The sequence below is a fragment of the Siphateles boraxobius genome, unplaced genomic scaffold (genome assembly GCF_051911475.1).
Source record: "Siphateles boraxobius isolate OS27281-9 unplaced genomic scaffold, OSU_SipBor_1 104, whole genome shotgun sequence".
In the NCBI taxonomy this organism is placed as follows: domain Eukaryota; kingdom Metazoa; phylum Chordata; class Actinopteri; order Cypriniformes; family Leuciscidae; genus Siphateles; species Siphateles boraxobius.
Window position 1 is genome coordinate 2,430,003 of NW_027508705.1, and position 23,677 is coordinate 2,453,679.

The 23,677-nt window shown below is 39.1% G+C and overlaps 1 protein-coding gene across 6 annotated transcripts in view; it reads left to right on the forward strand.

The window, feature by feature from the left end:
* Positions 1-23,677, forward strand: part of tjap1 (tight junction associated protein 1 (peripheral)) — a 125,940-nt gene that overhangs the window by 16,277 nt on the left and 85,986 nt on the right. For 2 of the 6 annotated variants that reach the window (XM_077247007.1, XM_077246997.1), the window contains exon 2: positions 13,397-13,482. The exons of the other annotated variants lie outside the window; for them this stretch is intronic. The gene's annotated coding sequence lies outside the window, so the exon portion shown is untranslated. The remainder of the gene's footprint in view (positions 1-13,396; positions 13,483-23,677) is intronic. 6 annotated transcript variants of the gene reach the window in all.

The following is a 23,677-nucleotide window of genomic DNA, read 5'->3' on the forward strand; positions in this document are numbered from 1 at the left end:
CGCAATAATATTGTATCGTGAGTTCAGTATTGTGATATCGAATCGTGACATTAGGGTATCGTTACACCCCTGGTATTAATGAATGAGAGCGTTCACATCAGAAGTGTGACGGCTGACCCTCTCGTTCATTAACATGGGCAGCGACAAATCACGTGCTATTCACGCTCCGCTGACGCTTGCAGTGTGAAACCGGCGTAATAGACTTAGCGGAATCGTTGTCATTCAGGGATAAGATTGCCTGGGTGTTTGTATCGAGATTACAATCTTTTAACGATTAATTGTGCAGCTTTAGCCGATAAGCAAACGACTATTGGTCAACAGTTCTGTCAATCGTCCCGAACATTGTTCATGCTGGCACTGGGCAGTCTGTATTGTCGAGCCTTGCTGTATTTTATAAAGATTTAATTTTGTTTTAGTAAGATTTAATTATTTTACCAAGAGCAAAGCATTGGATTATGCATCAGCTTATGGAGTTTCCTGCCACTGTCACCTTTGGGTTGCTCAGTTGGGGTAATACACACTGACTCTGTTGGATGAGAACAAACATTTAACTGAATTGAGCTGGATGATGATTCTATTGTCTTTTGTAGAGCTGCTTTAAAAGTGCTTGATGAACTTTGAAACATCGACAGTTATTGAACTGAATTGAATCAACTTTAAACTAATTTGAGATGGTCTTCTGTAGAGCTGCTTTATAGCTGAATTGAATTTTTGTAATTGATGAACTTTGCAAAATTGACACTGTTATTGAACTAAATTGAGCTTAATGATAATTTTGTAGATCTGCTTTACAGTGGAAATCATTTTCATTTTGAAACAATTTTCCTGTTTATTTCTGTGTGCCTGCTTTGAAACAAAGTGTATTATATGAAACTTTATACAAATAAATTTTGTCTTGATAGATACAAAATAGTATAATGTTTTCCTTTTATTGGTAATTAGCCAAATAGTTATCGCCGGTCAGGATTTTAAAATCAGTGCATCCCAAAAGTGTTTTGACAGTAAAACAGGCACAAAAGTCCCATACTTACACTGAAGGAGGGATCCTAGCCATACCTAGAGACCTGAATGTTGATTTCTTTGACTTGAGCCAATAAGCATCCACCCAGAACCACCCTTGGCAAGCATCCCATATCTTTACATTGTGGTGGCGAGTTTTGCGAAGGCATATACCCACTCACATTTATGTAATTTACATCTTGCACTAGGTCAAGTGTTGTGTTAAGATTTTTTTGTTTTTTTCTGGTGCAGAGGCATTGAATCTATTTTAAGCAAGTTTTCAGTTTACTCTTTTTAAAACTTTGACTTCAGAAACTTTGCAGGATCATAAAGTTTCTGTGCATAGAAGAGGATGATACCTTTCTGCCTCTTAAGGATGGATTTCTCTCAATCCCTTGTTACGGAGTCAGCATCTGCATCAATAAAATGTATGACCTAAGTGTGATTTCTTGCCGTTTTCTCTATGCTTTGAGCATTCGAAATCCCATTGAATTCGTGCCGGAATATTGAGGTATGGTAATGCGCTGGCTTTGGCCTGCAGGTATGGAAATAAACGAAACCATCTAAAAGCAATAAATAAAAGAGCCCCATTCTGGATTAGAAGTGTCCATGTCCAATATTCTCTGGCGTCTCTCAGGTACTCTCAGAGATGATTTCTATATGAAGCGATGGTAAATTAAATTTCTCCCATGACTCCTGGAGTTGGTTGGTGATATTATAGCACTGATGAAAGAGGGTCAGTGTAGTCAGAACTGCGACTCCTGGAATGGGATTTGTATTCACATGCCTCAGCACAGAAGCCCACTGAGCTTCCCAGAGTGTGAGAGAGTTGCTTTGAGACTGAATCGCCCTCCCACTTCGGAAGGATCTTGATTCAGACACCGGAAGCCACTCACTCTTGCCCCTGAGCTCTGTCTGCATTCATACATGAGCTCTTCTGGGACTCACTGGCATTCAGCTCTAACATGACATGGCTGAGACTGTCCAGATTTCACAGTGTCTTGCTTCCTTGGCTGTTTTCCATCATGGTTGCTTAAAGAAAAACGTCATGCACAAGACTGTAGGAAGAAGCATGTTTAAATCGATTCCTGGGAAAGCTAAGTTTTCATAATCGGCTTTTCATTCTACTCTTCAGCTGTAACTGTTAATATTCTTTGCTAATGTTAACTGCTAATGCTGTTATGTCCGGCACAGTTGGTTCGCTCAAACAAACAGATTGCATTTCCGCTTGGTTCTGCGAGTGGCACATAAATTACACACTTCATCTGCTTCCTTCCATGAGAAAATGTTTTTTATATCGTAGAATGGACACTCATGTATTACTGCTGAAACTAAGGCATCTGCAGGTGGTGTTTAGATCCGCTGGGAAACACCGGTGAATCGGGATGCCTCCCACAGTCCTGCCCTCATGTCTGACTACTCCCAAAGTCAGGAGGTTCATAACGAAGGCAACCTGAGTTCATCCACTCAAATCTAGTAGAAAGATCGATGTCTGTCATGAAATGTTTTTCATCACACAACACTTTTCATCATCCTTGAAGCATGTCTTCTCTCATGTCACACTCTGAAAGGCTTTGTATAAATAGATGTATATAAATCAATAAAACTGGGAAATGCAGACATGGTTTCCATTCACTAAGGAAGCTCACTTCTGAGGTAACCACATTCTCAGGATTGCATGTATCCTTGGCAAAGAAAGCAATCCTAGAATGCAATGTGACATGCTCTATCCATCCTAGTGGGAATGTCATTAAAATATACTATTCTACCCAATTCTTGTGTGCTTTTATGCTTATTTTGTGTTACCAGCTTTGCAACATGCCATGTTTAGTTTGAGCAAAAGTCACTTTAAGGCAAGCCTTCAAGATTGGCAAAAACAACCCGGATAAATACAAGGCCGTTTATTTGGATGAATGCTTCACTATGTTAAATAAACTGCTTTTGTGGGGAGAAGACTGATTATTTAGCAAATCGACTCCCTAACTGGTAACCTTCATCGTGTTTGCTATTAAACATTCGATTTGTATTGATCTATTTTACATTGACAATATTGCTGTTTTATAAGAGAAGACAAAGACAATTTTGAGACGGGTTTGATTCAGGTTACGTTACTTATGTGGTATCCGCCAACAGTGATTCATTGTTTCACAACTCTGACAGAAATTAAATTATGTCAAGGATATAATGTAATTGATTATCAAGGCACACATGATTTAAAGGTCCCGTTCTTCACAATTCCATTTTTCAAACTTTAGTTAGTGTGTAATGTTGCTGTTAGAGCCTAAATAATACCTGTAAAATTATAAAGCTCAAAGTTCAATGCCTAGCGAGATATTTTATTTAACAGAAGTCCCCTTTCAAAGCCTAGAGCGAACGTTCGGTTTGGACTACATCCCTCTACTTCCTTTATTAATGACGCCATTAGAACAGTTTTTTGACTAATCTCCACCCACGGGAATACACAAAAAGGGGGCGTGGTCTTGTTGAGCTCCCACAGAGAAGAGGAAGAGTATCGTTTGTATAGTGTGTTTGTTGCCATGTCGACGAGACGCTGTTATTTTCATGCCGGAGTCAATTCACCTTTGTTTGGCCTTCCCTGGGACGCTGTGCTTAGACATCAATGGTTAAAATTTATGTTTAACTCGGTTCCCGAAAAATATTATCCAAATTTAAAACTATGTGCAGCACATTTTGCCGAGGAAAGCTTCCTCAATCTCAATCAGTTAAACGCCGGATTCCCACAAAGATTTTTCTTGAGAGATGGAGCAGTTCCCTATTTGTCTGGAGAAGGCGTTGTTTATGGACCACAACCGGTAAGTGTATTTTATTATTTAAGTTGGTGCTTTTAAGTTTTAAACGAATCTGTGATATACTGTTAGCAAACATCTGAGCGTGCCCCCTCTGCTGAGATTGGAGATTAGATGAATAAATATTTGCTGTGTGCTTTCCTCTCAATAACAAAATAAACATGCAAAAATTTTGGGACACATACCTTTCATTGGATGTTCTCTTTTCAGCTTTGCTTCACATACTTTGGTGTCTCTAGCTACTGTATGCTGTAGTTTTTCCCGAAACTCAAACCCAGGGCCGAGTAAAGACAATCCAGCGCTCTGGGCAAAATAGGAATATGCTGCCCCTATGTTTTTATAGAAAATACGTTTTTAAGAAAAAAAAAAAGAAATTTATCACATATTGACCTCTACTGTTGACTTAAGACAGGTGTAATTAATACAGTTGCCTCACCATTGAAAAGAGGACCTTTCTTGCTTTGCCTGCTGGAGACTCTTCACTTATATTGGAGTAATCCAATTTGCGACCGATTTGGTGCTCAATTGAAATTTCGGCATGAAAATCTTGAAAATGTTATGACACTGGCACACCTTAAATGCACACCTTTTGTTTCAGTCGGACTGAAATCATTTCGATCGATGAATCCGAGTGTAGCGTTTACATTAACGCTAAAGTGATCGGGTTGACGCGCATTTATATGTCACAAGCTACATATCGGAATTGACTTTTTTGACATGCGCACACTGCTCAAAATGTACAGTTTCCCACAGTTTGCGCATAAAAACTTGTCTCGTACATTGGTTCTTTATTTGTTTTAAACAGCAGACTTAATATCCGTCTCTGGTCATAATTTGGAGACAGTGAGCATATGAACCGGTGTGCCGTGCTGCTTATATTCATCACGCAGTGAAAATGCCCGTCCCTGTGCCCAAAACCAGTCGTCTGTGGATGAGAATCCGAAACCAGGACTGGTGGGACGTTGTCCTGCTCCACTTCACAGACGCTGAGCGAAAGGAGGATTTTAGATTGACGGGACACTCATTTATGACATGTCATATGTCGTTACGCTTTTTCTACGTCAATGCACATGTGCAGTGCTTTCAGTTTCGGTTTTCAATCCGATCAAGTGTTTACATGTTCTCTCGATCTTATTAGAAAAGGAATAAACCACCCGTTTCAATCCTATCGAAATTTCATTTGGATAGAGCTCATTTGTATCGATTAAGGTGCTTACGTAACGGCTTATTTGGTTGCATGTAAACGTATTGTCGATGCTCGTCATGGTGCGGCACCGGCGCCCTCTAGTGTCTGGCGCCCTGGGCATTTTCCCAGTTTGCCCAGCGCTTCCACCGGCCCTGAACAAACCACACTGCAGCTGTCTTGTTCCTGACTGCTGGTGCGTCAACCTGGAAAACTGTTTATTTGTCACATTTTCTCTTGCCTGCCCGCTTCCTTTTCATCATGCTCGTTCTTTTCTACCTTTATCCTTTCAGAATAATAATTCTCAATATGTCAGTGTCTTGCTTCGAGCTCACTGAGAGCCCTTTCTAATTAAACTAGTAGGCTAATGCTGTATGGCTTGTCCTGTGTTGCCTCTGAGTGTCTTTGAGATGCAGACTCTGGGTACATCTCTTGAATAGCTCCTGGAAACCGATTTTGTCTGCCTCATCGTTTCTCCTTCGAAGAGTCCAGCGGTGCAGAGAGACAGATGAAGAGGGAAAGCGCTGAGGTTTGTAAGTTACACAGGCTAATATAGGAGAGACGTGTCTTCACACATGCATGGGAGTCTCCATCTGTTGTCGTTCTTGGCTTGTCTCTGCACATCACGCAGTTATATCAGCATCACTGTGCTACTCTTACAAGGCAGGACAGTTCATCCTCTCTTGCGTTTTCCCCGGCGGGATCTCTGCGATCTGTACTCCCTGGAATTTCCCTGTACAAAACGTATGTGTTGAGCGCTCTATCTGGCTTAAACAGGCTATGAACAGTAGGGAGTGTGAGGTTTTTTTAACACTTACAATTGTTAGTCCAATCCCTTTGGTTTAACCCAATCCTGTTTTATTTTAACCCAATCCTTGTTTTATTTGAACCCAATCCTTGTTTCACGCTTGTGCATACTTAGTTCCAGGACTTGACTTTTTAATTTTTTTGCTCACCAGTCACTGTGGCTAGTAGTTTTCCAAAGTTACTAGGTAACTTTGTCAGGTCTTAAAGTGATCGCAGCCTAATATCCCTGCTGCCACTTTAAGACCTGACACACGGATCCATTATGCTGTTACACATCGATTTTCTTTCTCAAATGTTTACATTCACTTAAAACACAACTGACTGTGTTTATGTGAATACTCGCCAAGACCGACATTATGAAGTTATTTTGTGTGTATTTGACTGTTTAAGTGCAATTAGCAACAAAAAAGAACTCAATTTAGTATTGAGAGGCAGCTTTATGTGTGCGCACTTTGTGTGTGAGCACAAAATCTGTGGGAATGAATAAAAGAATGCACAATACGCGTAATCCCACACTGAAATTCAAGACCTTGTAACACTAACAATATCCATCCAGAGCAAGTGAGTGAGTGAGTGAGTACCTTAACTGTACTAACATGAAAGACTATTGTGTAACTACACGTTGTTCTGGAAAATTCCCACATTTACTGCTAATGCATTTGAGGTGTGGTTATACTAGTAAGGGTAGGTTTAGTGTTATGATTATAAGGGTTGATTATTATGGTTAGGGGTGCAACTACAAATGTCAATTAAATGAAAAAAGTACTTTAAATTTTATTACAATGCCCCAACATGTATGCATGTAATAATTATATCAAATGGTTAAGTACATTAAGGCCACCTAATGTAAAGTGTGACTTAGTGTTGTCACGGTAACAAAATTTCAGTATTCGGTACCAATACCAGTGAAAATCCACGGTTCTCGGTACCAAAGCTTAATTTAGATTAAATTTACATATATTAAAGTGTACATCACGTTACGAACATGGAAACTGTAGTATTAAAAACACTTTACAATAAGATTCCATTTGTTATATAACATTAGATAAAATCAACTGTGCACCTTTCGGACAGCGCATCAAGAACCGGATTAACACGGTACTTCGGCACCACCGAAAATTTTAAGAAAAGCTGGTACCGTAACGGTGTAATTTTTTAGTACCGACTTTTGACAACACTAGTGTGACCTATTGTCATTTTGCTGAAAAAGAAATGGGAAAAGTTGCGGTAGTTAAAGTTAATTTCATCCATGTAATTTCGCTGTGAGATATTCTTTGAAAGTTACAAGTGTGAAACACTAGTTTCTTAAACTAGGGTTAAAGTGTCCCTAACCTAAAGTAAGAAAAACTCCCAGGGTTGAGTGATTTGTGTGTGGTCACATTATCAAATCATGGTGGAGGACGGTGAGTTGTGGTCATCTGAACACACCGAATGTAAAATATTCTTGATATTCGACCGAAGAACACTTCTTTTGACAAGGAGTCATCGACAGACATGTGTCCACTGCATTACGTTAATCTCTCTTTAGCATAATTTGGAAAGTCAGCGGGCCGGTATCAACACTGACATTTATAATGTATCAGTAGACCTCGATATAGTGCAACGATTAAGTCCGTGGACGTGCGCTCGCATGTAGACATGTTAATCAGCCGGCGCTGGGACGGAGAATGTCAACGGTTCTGTTATATTCAAATGTTTCTGACATCCACATATTTTAATTCCATATTAATTTATTGGCTTTCTAAGCAATTTCATATCTGCAGAGATGTAAAGTCACTCATGTAATTAGAGGTGGGCTGTGTTAATTAGACAAAGTTCTGACTTTGACATTTAGAGCTCAATATTTTTCCTGTAGTCACTGCAGAGCGCCTTGACTTTATAATGGATTACTCATATGGTTCTTGCAAACAGAACAGACACCACATTTCCACCTGGTGTTTTATTTATTTATTTATTTATTTTTATATACATGGAATAGGCCAAGGAGAGCTAGTCTATGTGTTGGGTGTGTATATTATCTAGAAACAAAGCATGGTGTATTCAGTCATTTACATTGACTTGGTGTTATTATCCTTCACTAAAACTATTAACATTTCTGTTAATTGAAATAAAGCTGAAATAAACTACAATAAATATTAGTAGAAAATTTGAAATGTTACCTTGGCAATATACTGAAATTAAGTTGAAGCACTTAAACAAAAATTAATAGCAATATTAAAAAAATGAATACAATAACAAAAGCACATGATAAAATGACAAAAAATTATCATGAAAACTAAAAATATAAAAAAGCTCATTCTAAATAATCATAAAACTAAAAAAAAAACTAAAATTACTGCCCGGTGATTATTCAAGTACTAAAAATGACTCGTCTAAGCCCTAATATGAATGTGTGCAAAACAGTAGCTACTCTACAGTCCAGAATTCATTAACATCATGATCTAACAATTAATAAGTTTTGTATTTTATTAATCTTGGCTATTTTAGAAGTTGTTCATAATACATTGCTGTTAATTTATACAACTTTTTTTTAGAATTATAACAAAGCTGCTTTGTTTGGGGTGATTTAGTGTTTTTTTCTTTTTCTTTTTTTAGCATTTCAATTTCAATTATTTTAATATAGTAATAATTTATTGATTTAAATACTTGCAACCCCTTTGGAAGTTTGTAGGGCCCCGTCTGCAATCTAAAGCATTAAATGCAATATTTTTGGAAGGAAAAAAATCTTAATATATATGATTGTAAATCACTTATCTGATTAGTTATTTTATTTATATTAATCATTGTTTCAATTTCCTTGCGTAGTTACAATCTGAAAAACTGCTGCAACAAACTCCGAGAGTTGTGTTCCCCATGCAGGCGTCTGATAAAAAATGAATATAACAAATATCTTACTTTGAGATGTGGAATGTCAGTGTAAGTTAAGGAGCTGTGAGCTGGTGAGCAATGATTCACTTTCACCGTTTATGAAGTCTCAACAACTGACTTGAAATGCCAGGGTTAGTGCTGTGGATGTCAAATTGAAGACGTCACACACAAATGCGCACAGTTTTTCTTATGTCTTTCAGAAGCAAGGCTGTATCAGCTGACTGATTTCTAGGGCTGCCCCTAATATTCGACTAAATGTTAGTTTAGAGGCGTAGTCGACCAAGTTTTAATCAATTGGTTTGTCACAGAAAAAAACCCTTTAAAGGAACTGGTGAAGTCACGCTGTCGACACACAGATCGTTAACATGGCTGGTCCATGTGGTAATTATGTCTGACTGGAAATCTAAACTTTGCCTTTCATTCATTGACATCAAATATGGCTTATTTGAAACAAGCAAGTAGTAGCTTGACGTTAGCCACTTTACACTTAACCGCTCGCTCTAACATCAGTGTTATCCTAGATGTACTAGTATTTGGCGCATTGGATATCCAAAAGTTAAATTATACAGCTCTTCCTGCATGACATGTTTAACTTAATTTCAACGCATCCACTATATACTGTAGAAATGAGAGTCGGCTGATAAATGATAAATCTCCTTTGTTTTTTCCCCCCGACACGGTTATGATCATTACTTTTGCCGGTGTGCTTGAGAGCTTCATTAATTTTTTTAATGGCTTATTTTTATGGTTTAGTATTTCTCAGTAATGTAGAACAATGTTACATATACATATAGCATAAAAGAACGACTCCTAGCCTACTAGAAAACCTTTAGTCTTTATTGGGCTGCCCCACTGATTTGGTTAATTTCACTTTTCTTTGCTGCTTTCTTCTCTTTCCTCACTTGTGCATTTTTTCCAGTCCCTGGATCTGAATCCATCTCTTTGTTTCAGATGGTTTTCTGAGCTCTGCTTTGTTTCCCGAGGCATGGATATAGACAGCACATGCAACAGCAGTTTGGTCTGGAGCTGATGGAAATGAAAATAGTATTTTTTCTTTTCTTATTGGCTCCATGTCTCTCAGCTATTTATGATGTCTTCCCCTGCTGTGTAATTGCACAGCCCACTCATGAGCCCTGCTGGGTCAAACAGGAGAGGATTGTCAGAGGTACAATGCAAACTGCCTTTGAAATGAGTCTGTGAAAGCAGAGGTATAGTTAAGGACAGGCCTGTTGCCCGTCGACTGACTGTGGTGGAGGTTGAGTGTGTGTATAAGCTTTTGGGCTCTGTTTACACCTGGTATTAAGATGTGTTTTAGTCGATCGGATCAGGAGTAGACGAGGGAGACACATTCCCGTTTACACCTGGAGTCAGTTGCACCAACAGGGCTTTACTAAGCCTGGTCCTAACTGCTAAGTAGGTCTTAGTTAAGACCAGTCTTTAGAGTTGACCTAACGTCGGTTGCACCAACCAAACTTAAGCCTAGGCTTAACTACGCCTGGTTTTAGCAATGCGCGTTCCTGTGAATGGCCACGGTTGCCTAGCAGCATGCGTTGCTGGGGTTACGTTGTAAACTATCTTCCGCTGTTTGGTTAACTTGTAGCCATATCAATGGAGGATCAAAGAATAAGGAAAGGACTTTCAGTTAATAATTGAAACTTTAGTTTTTAATGCTAAAAGTTCATAATAAAACAATCTAGTATTTGTCAATAAAAAAAGATAAAATTATATTTTAAAAAGTAAAGTAAGAAGTCCTCTAAAAAGTATAATATATTATATATATATATATATATAAATACTTTTTTTATTATTATTATATCACATATTTTAGTAGTTATCATAAATTAGGTATCATTTGAAAGCTTACGAACTCAGAAATCATCCTGTGAAAACCGTTTTGAAATTGGATGTTGCGTTACCATAGAAACGGTATTTTTGACAGTTAAGGGGTTAAAATAGTATTCAGTTAATAGAGCTGTACAGTCAGCACGTGACAATTCGTTTCATTCGCGGCAGCATTACGTCTGTATCCTGCACGCGAGAGGAGATGTAGTAGAACGTTGGTAATAAATGTCAGTTCAATTGTAAGTTCATTCTTTATGTGCTTAGGAGTGTGCGTTATGTATCGTCTATGATGATGATGATGATAATCATTGTTTTAACTATGGACGAGGCACTGCGAGCTGACATCACATTTGTCTCTCGTGCTTGTTTTAACTATTAAAACTAATAGTTTTACGTCGTAACTATTAGGTCGGCCTTAGAATGCTGAGTTAAGACCTACTTACCTTAAGACCAGGCGTAAGCCCTGTTGGTGCAACTGTCCCCTAGTTTTTTACTCCTCTTTTGTCCACTTTCACCCACTTTCTTCGAGGGGAGGGTCTATGGTTGGGTAAATGTATGTTTTATTTTCAGATTTTTGATCTAATGGACGAAATAAGCTCACGCAATTTACATATGAATGTGACTGGGAAAAACAGAAAAACATACGAGCATCAGCTTTAGTTTTGGTTCTAACAGCAACAAGACCAACCGAACGCTGTGAGTGTGTGTTAGAAATCAGGAATGCTGAGAGAACATTGTGCTTTATATGTTTTTCATCTTCAAATCAAACTTGTATCTTCAGCCGACAGAGTTTAAATCCCGTCTGACTAGCGCTCTTCCCCTAATGTTCACGCATTAGTTCAGTAGACGCAGAGAAGACGGTCTTTTGTGGCTGTTTGAACACATTTGATCACATGAGCGTTTACACTACGAAAGCAATCCGGTCGAATGCGTTTTCGACTAACTCTGGAAGTGGTTGAAAGTGGACAATATCAAGACGTTTTAGACCCCGTTTACATTTGTATTTAGTGTCGTCCACTTGTGATCCGATCGACCAAAACGCATCTTAATTCCCGGTGTAAACAGGGCCTTGGATCCTACTGTGTTGTATAATATAATGCATTTTTTAATGAAGGCATTCTCTATTTGTTTTTTTAGTTAGAGGAGCTTTTTTCCCTCAAGAGTGCGTTTTGGTTTTTCTGACATGTCGTCTGTGCTTTTGGGTTCATGTGAGGAGACGTCATTGAATGTATTGTTTTGGTGAAGTGTGGCTTTTTTGCTCTAGTAAAGCACCGTTGTGAGAGCGCATGGAGAGGGGATGAGAGCTCTGTTAAAGTGCTTTGTATGGTTCGGGTGTGTATGAAGAGCAAGATCAAAATTAATAGAGGGTGTTACTCATTTAATTAGACCCCTTCAGTTTCATTAGCTGACGCAGACCTGAGAGTCGCCACACACACACACACACACACACACACACACACACACACACACACACACACACACACACACACACACACTTTCATAGACTCACAGCAAAGCTGGATCTCAGAGTTAAACTTCAGAGTACTGTGTGTTTTACTGACAGCTGGACATATGTGACTTACAAAAAAGTACCAGAGTTAACCATGTGTTTAGTATTAATATTAGTAGTAGTTTGCTTACAGTAATGAGAATCGGGGGTAAGGTTATTATTATTTGCTTTTTTTCAAAATAATCTAGAAAAATCGTAATGTTACTTAAAATACCCTTCATTTAAAAAATTAAAATGAAATAAATGAATTTTAAAAGAAAGAAGTTAGGGCTGGGCGATATGGCCTTAAAAGAATCCCAGATTTTTTCACAAAAAATCCGATTTACGATTTAAATCGATTTTTTTCTCTCCCTACTTAAAATCAATCTGCAGATGACAAAGAAATTGTTCAAAACAAGTTTTAACTTTATTTTGTTTTAATATTCCCTTCTGGGATTTGATCTCGATTAAAGTGCAATCAGAAACAACAAGCCAAAAAGACAAGAGGACAGGCCCTGTCTTTGAAAACAGTGAAAATGTAACATACAATAAAATGGGTGGATTGGGATTGGGGGGATGTGTAGAAAAAAAAAAAAGTTGCATCACAATAAGTGTATTGTGATTGTCAAATTATTTGGTAACTAAACATAATTTTATTAAGTTTATTAACCATGTAAACAATGTTTACAAAGTTTATTAACCATGTAAACTCAAGGGCCAAGAAGGTACAAGGTACTCATGGTACAATGACTGGTATGCTACTGTTTTTATTATTGCTTAACACAAATTTCACAATTTCAATTCAATTCTTGTGAATTGATTCTGATCTTGATTCAATATCAATTCCTTTGGATAAATATTAGGTAGAGTAGATACGTTAATGTGTTGTTAATTGTTCTAAAAAAAAAGTCACCTAATGCTGTAAACATACAGAGATCCCTGTCAGCTAGTATTATAAAAGGTTAAAACTTCTCAAATTAAATATAATGCGTTTTTTTTATAATAACAACATTATAGTAGGGAGGTTAAGTGACTTTTGACTTCAAGTCATGATGCAAAGGTCCCCTTTGGTATGGAAGTACCTTAGGGCCATAGAAATAAATTTGTCCTAAGACACAAGTGAGATCACATTTTGTATCTTATATACGCACATTTTTTAAAAATGGCCGCCGACCATGCTTGAGAGGCTCATATCTTTTGCTTCTGTTATAGCTATAATGACAAATTTGGTATCAATGGGTACATTTTTGTGGTCAAGGAGTCCAATAAAATAGGTTCCAAGACTAAAAAACAATAATGTTGTCCTTAACATGACAATTGGAGGTGAAGTATGCAATTTTTTATTAAAAAACGCATGCCAAACACACAGTCCATTCACAACTTAATAATTTCTTTGTTTAGGTCCTCTTCGCATGCGCCCTTTACAGCACTGGCTGAAGACGCGGGTCCTGCGTCGAGCATGGGCATCCGGTCGTTTACGTCTCAAGGTAACTCAGAACTGTATCCTTCCTACAGGAGCTCTTGGATAAGGGTAGATCCCCATCCATGCTCAAGGTATATATGGCGGCTATTGCTGCGTTTGTCAAACATTCGCATGGCCAGTCACTGGGTAGGAACGACCTTGTAGTCCGCTTCCTCAGAGGAGCTAGAAGGATGAACCCTCCTCGCCCCCCCTCGGACCTTTCCTTGGTCCTGGAGGCCATGAAGGGTGCCCCTTTCGAACCTCTACAGCAGGGCTATTCAATTAGCTTCATTCGAGGGCCGGATTATTAAATCGAAAAGTTGAGGTGGGCCGATGGGTTTAGCTTATTTATTGAAACATAACAGTATCAATAAGTAAGCTTAGGTATACATAAAAGTATTGTATTTACTTGGAAATGTGGAACCCAACAGTATGCAGATTTATCAGACCATAATACATAACTTATTTACACCTATGTACAAATATATGAATTATACAAGATCATATCTATTGGTAAGAATTATTTTATTAATAATTATTATAGGCTTAAATTAAAATATTCTGACAGTGAGATATAAAAATGTGAGTGTATAAAAACTATACACACAATTAATTATATATTTCTCTAGCCCCCTAATAAATCTAATGCAATATAAATGACTATAACATAGTATTCAATATAAATATTCCACATTTCTGCCCAAACCATGGTAAATTACTACAGTACATTCATGGTAAATGTTTGTAAGGGTGGTGATTAGGGATTTAGTCTTCTAACTTCGTTCATGGCACAATGTTTCTGCTATTTACCTCATCAGTCGTGTTGGGAATGTTGAGGCTGTTTCATCCGATTTAAAACTAGTTAAAATCATTGATTGATTTGTGGTTTGTAACAGATGTGTCAGACTGAAACGCTTCTCACTGGATGTTGAAACGCTTCTCACTGGATGTTGCAACACTGTTTAATAATAGTGTCCGGGACTGCGAGTAAACGCAACTCCTTTAAGCTTGCGTTCCGTTATCCACTGGGCCGCGCTGCGTAGTTCAAAGTAAACTAGTGAAACAACGGAAAACAGCAATATTTGTTCTCTATTTGTTGTTACTGACGAGAAACCGCTTCAGATGATTCAGTGACAGAACGGTCCGAACGAATCCGAATCGTTTCAGACCGTTATGCAAGCGCGTTTGGCCAATTCATGGAAAGGAAATAATCGAACCAAAGAATGCTGGTTCAGTCGACAGAAATACGGGACACACACATAATAACTGCTGAAATATTGGACTGAAAACGTTTCTCAGGTCAGTCATGAGGCTCATGGTACACACACAGTGCGTATAGCCGTACAGCTGCAGGCGCCACTGCGGCCACGCACATTTCTAACCAAATTTAGCCACACCGCCAGGAAAAGAAGAGGAGGGAGGTTGGGGTGCCCTCGGGCCGGATGGAGATGATTGGCGGGCCGGACCTGGCCCGCGGGCCGCCAATTGAATAGCCCGGCTCTACAGTCTGTGGACCTTAAGTATCTCTGGTGGCTATCGCCTCAGTCAAGCTGGTGGGTGACTTACACGCGCTTTCTGTTACCGCGTCGTGCCTTGAGTTTGGGCCTAATGACTCCAAGGTCATCCTCAAACCAAGACATGATTATGTCCCCAAAGTACTTGCCACTCCTTTCAGAGCACAAGTCTCTGTGGTTCTGACAGCGAGTCTGACATTCTCTCGTCACAGGCGATTTTTGAGATTCGCCTGCGAGGGCCAGGCATATCAATACACAGTCCTACCGTTCGGCCTGTCCCTGGCATCCTATTATATTATAATGTGCATGGATGCTGCTCTCGCGCCCCTGAAACTTCAGGGCATACAAGCTTTGAACTATTTGGACGATTGGCTGATTCTAGCTTGATCTCATTCAGAGCTCATAGAACACAGGACCATATTACTCGAACACCTCGAGAATCTTGGTCTCACAGTCAATTGGGTGAAGAGCTCGCTGTCCCCCAGCCAGGAAATATCCTTTCTGGGCACAGAGCTGAACTCGCCGTCAATGACAGCGCGACTATCGCCAGAGCGCATACTGAACATTGCGGCACTATAGTCCCGCTCAAGAGATTTCAGAAAATGCTGGGCCTCATGGCCTCATAATCATCAGTACTCCAGCTGGGTCTGCTTCGCATGCGCCCACTGCAGTGGTGGCTGAAAGCACGAGTGCCGTCTCGAGCTTGGGCCTCCGATCTGTTTCGCCTCAGGGTTAATCAGAAATGTGTCGCCGCTCTGAAACCTTGGAAGGCGACCGACTGGCACTGGTACCACCGCCTCTTCAATCTGACATTCTCTCTTTGGATCTGACAGCGAGTCTGACGTGAATCTCCTTTGCCTGGTTAGGGCCCTTTATAATTTACATGGAACGTTCGGCTGCTTTCAGACGGTCAGGACAGCTATTTGTTTCATTTGGTGGCTGATATAAAGGTCTAGCTGCCCATTTTTATATCCCCATATCATATGAACTCAGGGCGCTCGCCCTTGGGTCAGTGTTGTGGTAGATTTAGCACGCACGGCGTTTTAAATTTGATTCCCGTAGCGTAAGCTAGCTTACGGAACATGAGAGTACACTCGTAAGAGAAGTTCACGGTTACTAACGTAACCTCGGTTCTGTCTAGAAGAGGGAATGAGTGTTGCGTAACCCTGCCGTGCTTGTGCTACCATCTGGTTTCGCTTCAGTCGATGAAAACTAAGGAGCATCTTATCGAGCTCTGGCTTATATAGGCATAAGCCACGCCCATTGGTGCTCACGTCTCGTGCAGTGCCTCGATAGGTTGCAGCAGTTGCCGCATAGCATCCAATAGGCGCGCGAGCTGCCTCGCCTAGGTCTGCTAGCTGCAGCAAGTGTATTTTAAATTAATAAAAATTATAAGGATAATTTTTGGCTTCAGTATTGTCGAGAAAAGAGGTTTTCCCTCTAAGGTTTTTTTTCCATAGTCAACTAGCTAGCTATTTATTAGTTATCTAACATTAAAAACATTTTTCTATTTAATGAGAAAGTCATACGAACCTCAAAGTGTTAACCTGTCACCTCTGACCTTCAACAGCTGTCACAGCTCCTGGTGCAGATGGGATGTGTTGTTGCGGGAACTTATATGCTATAGGCTACTCCTGACTGGTCGAAATCTCATGCTACTTAGGACAAATGTAATGTACAGAAGTAGTTGCACTGCTTAAATACAAGATTAAAGTTTTTGAACGAAAAGATAAGTAAAGTCACTCTGATGACAATTTTTATGTGAAATGTGCATATTTACCCCCCAATTGTCATGGTATGGGGAAAACTTGAAACCAATTTTATTGGATTCCTTGACCCCAAAAATGTACACTTTGACACCAAATTTGTCATTATAGCGATAACAGAAGCAAAGATATGGGCTCTAGAGTATTTTAGGAGCATTGGCGGCCATTTTGAAAAAAAAAGTGTGATTTCACTTGTGTCTTAGGATAAATAGATTTGTATGACCCTAAGGTACTTCCATACCAAAGGAGACCTTTGCATCATGACTTGAAGTCAACGGCCTATTTTTTGGCCTTAACCTCCCTACTATTATACTATTTTAATGATATAGGTAAAAATATAATAAATGTGTTATGCTGCGTTCACACCGGACGCGAATAGCGCGTCAAATTCGCGCCTACCGCGTCTAGTTATACGCTTGACCACTTTGAATCCATTCGCGCGTTAAGAGCGAAATTGTCACAATCGAAACCCGTTGGCGGCCATCTTTTTTATGTTGATCGAGCATTCACCGAGACGTGTGGCGTGAGAGCGTCTAAAAAGTGACAAAATTGTGTCTCTCACAGTGAATTCGTGAGAGTTGGCGGCCCTGCAGATTCAGCTTGTAAATGTTTTCGGCGGGTCTGCTTCTGCTGCCGCGGTCTTGCTCATTTGCCATGTTGTTTGTGTATCTCTGGCAAGCGCTGAGCCCGGAACTACGGGAGCCCAGAGGGTAGCTTCGGCGGTAGTTAAAGAGAAAACCGATTTTCATAAAAAAACTTTCGGCGTAAACTACACATTCGAGTTAATCGATAAAATCGATTTATCACCCAGCCCTAAAAGAAGTGTATTTTATTTTAAGTGTATTTTAAAAATCAAATTTTTTTTTTTTTACTTTTGACACTAAGGTGGAATATGACTTGAGCAAATCTTAGTGAGATTCACCCACACAGACACACATTACTGTTTTTATAGAAATGTAGGACTAATCCATAATTAAACAGTGAAGGGAAATTCATGATAATAGACTATACCGTTTGTAAGTCAAAAATAAGAAACTCAAACATTTTGTTCCCTCAATCTTCTGGCTACTCACTTAAATGTGCATGATTAAAGCCCAGCTCAATAAAGAGAGAGTGATGATGGTTAAGTTGGTGATGACAGCGGGTTTTGTTGTCAGACTTTCAATGACCTTTAAAAGGAAAATTATGAATTGTGCAGACATTCCTTATTCAGGGTTTGATTTACTATTAGAATAAGTGATAATGCCAAGGTCAAATGCTGATAATGTGTGACTGTTCTGTGCTCTACTGGTTTGGGGTAACGCATGATTTGAAAGGAATGTTCTCTGAATGGACTTTGGTTTGGCATTAATATACTCAGCCATAATTCTTACTGCTCCTCACTGGTGGTTTAAATCTTTGGATGTAGTGAATAATTTGAAGATGCTTTGTTCTCGTTAAGGAGTCACTTAGCAGAATTTAAAGCATCTTACACTGTGTCCTAACTAGAAGCGACGCAAAGTGACATATTTTATTTCTGATGTTTAAAGGGGGTCACATGATGCTATTTTAAGTTCATTCATTTGTTTATGGGTGTAATAGAATGTTAGCATGCTTTATGTAAAAACCAAAACCCATTATTTTTCACATATTGTTTTTGTAGCACCTCTATTCCCAGTCTTGTCTGTAACTCTGAGTTTCAGTTCTCCTCTGCCAATGAATGAACAGTGTATGATTATGATTCAGGCAGCATTACAGGTCAGAAGTCAGATTGGTTTGGAACAATCAGAATATTATGCAGTTCATCTGGATGAAGATATGAGTCACGCGCGTATGGAGACGAGTTTGTTGAGGATCAGTGGCGATGGCTGTCGTGCCGATGAGGCCTTACAGGGGAGAGTCTAGTTTACACAATCTCTGCTCACACTTCAGGGATGCGTTGTGGCTGTGTCCAGGCGCAGGTCCACCATCTTACAGGGCCGCATTAAGAGCTCACTGGGCCCCGGGGCTATGAGTTACTGCAGGGCCCCCCCACCACTTTAGGTCACCAACTACAGAGAGAGAGAAAAAAACCCCCACATATATTGTATAAAGTAATCAAATATACAATACATAGTTTTCACTATAAATTCAACAATCATTCTTATTTATTTTACAAAAGTGATTCATTCAAGGGCAGTAAATTACTTTCCTTCTGATGTTTGATTAACATTATTGACACAAATGGCGACAGCAGCTTTATTAGCAGCTTCTGTCACTTTTACTGTACGTTCACACCGCCGCCGACTTCAGCTTCCAAAGCTACCGGAAGTCATTCATTTTCAAAGGAAGCTGGCTTCTCTCAGCTGCAAGGAGCGTCAAATCCATCGGCGTCACGTTTTTGGCGTTTTGAGCGTCTTGAGCGTCAATCAGAAAGTTGAAAGTAGCTCAACTTTATGGTAATGAGCTATGACGCGGTTCAGCGGCAAGCAGCGGCAAAAGCCAGCAACCAATCGGAATATGGATATCCTCCGCGCTGGCTGATTCCGGAGAAACACACGATGTAAACTTTCGTTCCTACCAAAACATTAGTTCAGAGAAAATGGAGGAGAAGCCAATAATCGCCGTTGCTGGGTTTCCTATCATTTATGATATGACGTTGTTCGCTTATAGGGACCAGTTACAAAAGAACGAGGCATGGGATAAAATAGCTGGGATCGTTTACATTTTTGTTCTTAAAGTTGAACTTATTTTAACTTGAATGACGCATTTTTTAAAACGCTGTGACATGCGCGAGACGCGGCAAAAGACACAAAGCTCGAAAACACAGTCTAGCACGTGTTTACATAGTTAAATAGAAAAGCAGTGAAGTGGAATGCAAAAACACCAATCTCATGGGACATTTCATGTTGTGACACTTCTCTTCTCCCTGCTACGTCAGAGCGACCAAAGCGTCAACAAGCTTCCCCGTACTTTTTGACAAGCGTCCTTGACAGGGCGTCAAGAGTTTCTTTGCCGCTCAAGTCGGCGGCGGTGTGAACGTACGGTAAGACCTCAGGGTCAGAACTCAAATGCGCTGGGCAAAAACAGTCTCAAGTTCACCATGGTCTCAAAACTAGCATTTACAAAAATACATTTCTCCCGCGGCTTACTGTGCCTGAGCCATTTAAATTAATTTGTATCTAAACCACAATGCTTAAATAGGCGAATACCGAGTTTGATCAAACACAAAAAGCAATATCATACATCCATCAAGTTAATAATCAAACTTACCGAAAAATGGTGGGGTCGATGATGACGCTGTGTCTTTATCTACTCCAACATGTGCCCGGTGTTCTGACTATTTGTGCTGCCTTCTCAAAAGTGCTACCCAAGCGTGAATCGATCACAGAGAATGTCAATTCATTCTCTATTGTTTCCATAATGGTGTAAATCTCACAATATTATAACATTGTTATTTCATTTAAATCAGGGTAAGTGTATGGGGAGCATATTTTGATATTTTAAATGAACTAGCAATTATCACATTTGATATAACAAGTAAAAATGACATTATTATATGAAATACAATTATAATAAAATTCGAAGTTATGAGTACTGTATACTGTACTGCTTTTATTTTTAAAACGGTGTGAAAAGTAACAGTTATCATCAAATATTCATCTTTGACCTGTCAAAGTTTCCTACAAGTCTCCACAGCAAGGATGCATAGATTTATGTGCGTGGTAAGCAGAAGAAAAATGAGTCTGAACATACGAATAACCAGTAAGTAGCACATCTCGATGGGTAGCATGAATAGTCAGAACCATGGTCAGAACACCGGCCCACTTGCTGTTCCACAACTTCTCCGTGATCATCAGCTTTATATTTTTTTTTATATTAGTAAAATAACCAGATAGCTTGGGGATTTTACTGAGCAGCTCATGTTTCCTCTGCTGTTTAGCTTTTTTTTTTTTAAATACCTTTTTTGAGCCCCACTCAAACATGTTTTTTTTAAGATGACATTTTTAGCTATGCTATCGAAGACGAAGATAATGCGTGACAATTTTAAGAATAGTCTAGAATGAAGTGAAGAGTGGAGTCGATTGATTGGTTGATGCGTATATTCTAATAAGGCGCAGGCAGCCATCATCTGATAGGCCTACGTGCAGCATCAGGTCGGTCGTTCACAAGTTAAATATAGAATAAATGTATTTGGTATATCAAATTAAAACGTGACATTTCAATTCACCATGCCCTGCTGCCCACGGGGGTTTGATTGACAGGCGACCTGACCAATCATAACGCCGAATACGCAATTTTGTCCGACAACAAAGCTGTCAGTAGATTAACGTTGGTATGACTTGAACTTGAAAAACGGTATTGTTTAAATTACTTAAATGACAATATTTGAAAGTTGAGACTTTGTTTCATATCAACAGTAAGCTGCTCTGAGCTCTCTCTTGTATGTCGGCGCGTAGTCACTCAGTGTAACGTTAGTCTTTGCCCTGCGATGTATTTTTCACTGCGTGAGTGAGAACATGATGTGCGTGACTCGTGAGAGCCGGCTTGTCACACAGTAACTAAAAAAGGCGGGTCTTTGCGAATGGTCACTATAATATTATTGATAATGATTCCATGATAATGCATGGACTATACGGCAAAGCGCCACTAAATAACAGGGATAAGTTGTGGGGGGCGTGGTAAGGCTTTGGCAATCAGATGGCTAGTAGTAGTCAGTGGATACGGCCCGGGTCTGGCCGATTACAGGAAACCTCGGAATAAACAGAAAGACTAACATTAGTGTAGATGCCATTCTTCTTATGATGTAACGTTATAGGAAGTGTTCCCGGTTCCGGCTGACCTAATTTATGCAGCCTAATAATCATTTAACTGATTTGAATAATAGGAATGTATAATTTTCTATGTATATGCCAGATTAAAGAGATGTTTTTTTAGTCTGGATTTAAACTGACAGAGTGTGTCTGCTTCACGGACAATGTTAGGAAGACTGTTCCAGAGTTCAAGCGCTAAATAAGAAAAGGATCTACCGCCAGCGATCGATTTTCATATTCTAGATATTATCAACTGGCCAGAATTTTCGCAATAGACGTGAAGGACTATAATGCGTTTAGAGCTCGCTCAAGTACTGGGGAGCTAAACCATTTAGTGCTTTGTAAGTAATCAGCAATATTTTCAAATTTATACGATGTTTAATAGGGAGCCAATGCAGTGTTGACAGAACCGTGCTAATATGTTCGTAGTAAGGTTCTAGAAAGAACTCTAGCGGCTGCATTTTGGACCAGTTGTAGTTTGTTTATTAAGCGTGCAGGGCAACCACCCATAATAGCATTACAATAATCTAGCCTTGATGTCATGAACGCATGAACTAACTGTTCCGCATTTTTCATTGAGAGCATATGTCGTAATTTAGATATATTTTTAAGATTGAAGAATGCCGGTTTACAGATGTTAGAAACGTGGCCTGTGCTGAGGTTTTTGAAGATATTAAGAAGAGGATCTATGACCTCTGGAAGCATTTCTTTCAGTAGCTTAGTCTGTATAGGGACTAACATACATGTTGTTGATTTAGATGATTTAACGAGTTTAGACAATTCAATAAAAGTAGATTTAATTTACACAGTGAAGACTGCAGTGTTTTTTTTATAAATTTTATTACTTTATACAATTTATTTATTATTTCTAGTGTTTGAAGTTTTTCAGGTAGGTCTATTTCATTTGTGTTATTGTTCTATTGTAGTTTAGTGTCCTTTTGCTTGTAATTAGTTTCTTTGTTCTCATTTTTATCACTCACTGTTTACTTGTCTTCTGTAAGCTTGAAAGTTTTTTTTTTTTTTTTACATTGTCTAGTATTAGTTTTTTTGTGATATTGAAATTGGTGACAAGAAGTATGACATTTTAATAGTATGCAATTTTGTTTATACCATAAGTTAAGCTTATCTAAAGCAAAAATAACTGTCGTTGTCATGAAATAAGATTTTAATCATATCGTCCACCCCTACATTGTACACTGAAGGCACAGGAAAACATAAAAAAAGCATCACATGACCCCGTTAAAAGGCTGGTGCATTTTTTCTAGCACATGCCACATGAAACCCATGCCACAGCGATCTTCAAGAACTTTTAAGTGTATCCTGTCCTTTAAACAACAGCCCTGCTGATGTCTGCTTCACAAGGTGTAATTTAATCCCACTTTCCAACTTCTAACAGCAGTATCCGTACATGTATGGTTACTTTGTAGTTTTTCCTCAATTGCACCATGTAATATGAGTCGAATAACCTCATCAGTGAGAGTAAAATTTGAGCACAATCTATGGATTTATTCTTTTGTTGTCTTTAACAATGGTTGCCAAACTTTTTCTGCTGGGCCCCTTTTTTGTAGAGAAAAATATCTGCATGTATCCACATAAAGACTCTCAGACATGACCTTACTGGGAAAATAATATAGGATTTATTTTAAACATTGTAATAAATACAATTCTACAACTTCTTAACTTTAATGGGCTTCTCTTTAAAATGTGAAGTCTCTAAGTGGCATCTTAACTTGTTCGGCTTCATACTGTCAGAAGTTAATATATTGAGGCACGCAACACACTGTGGTCTCTCTTCATCACCCGCCATTGTACTGGTAAATCTGAGGGCAAGATATGACTAGTCATGTTTTCTTGTCTTTGTTTTGATAGTAGTGAAGTAGATTCATCATCTGTTTTATGTTTACCTGGCATTGGCAGTCCTTTCACCAACTGGTCCATGCTTAGTGCAGAACCATGCATCATTCATTTATATATTTACAGGGCTCCCTGCAATACTCCATTCAGATTCTTCAATTGCATCTTGTAGTGGTCTGTTATTCCTCAATGGCGTCATATAGTGGTCTGTTATTCCTCAATGGCGTCATATAGTGGTCTGTTATTCCTCAATGGCCTCATATAGTGGTCTGTTATTCCTCAATGGCGTCATATAGTGGTCTGTTATTCCATGT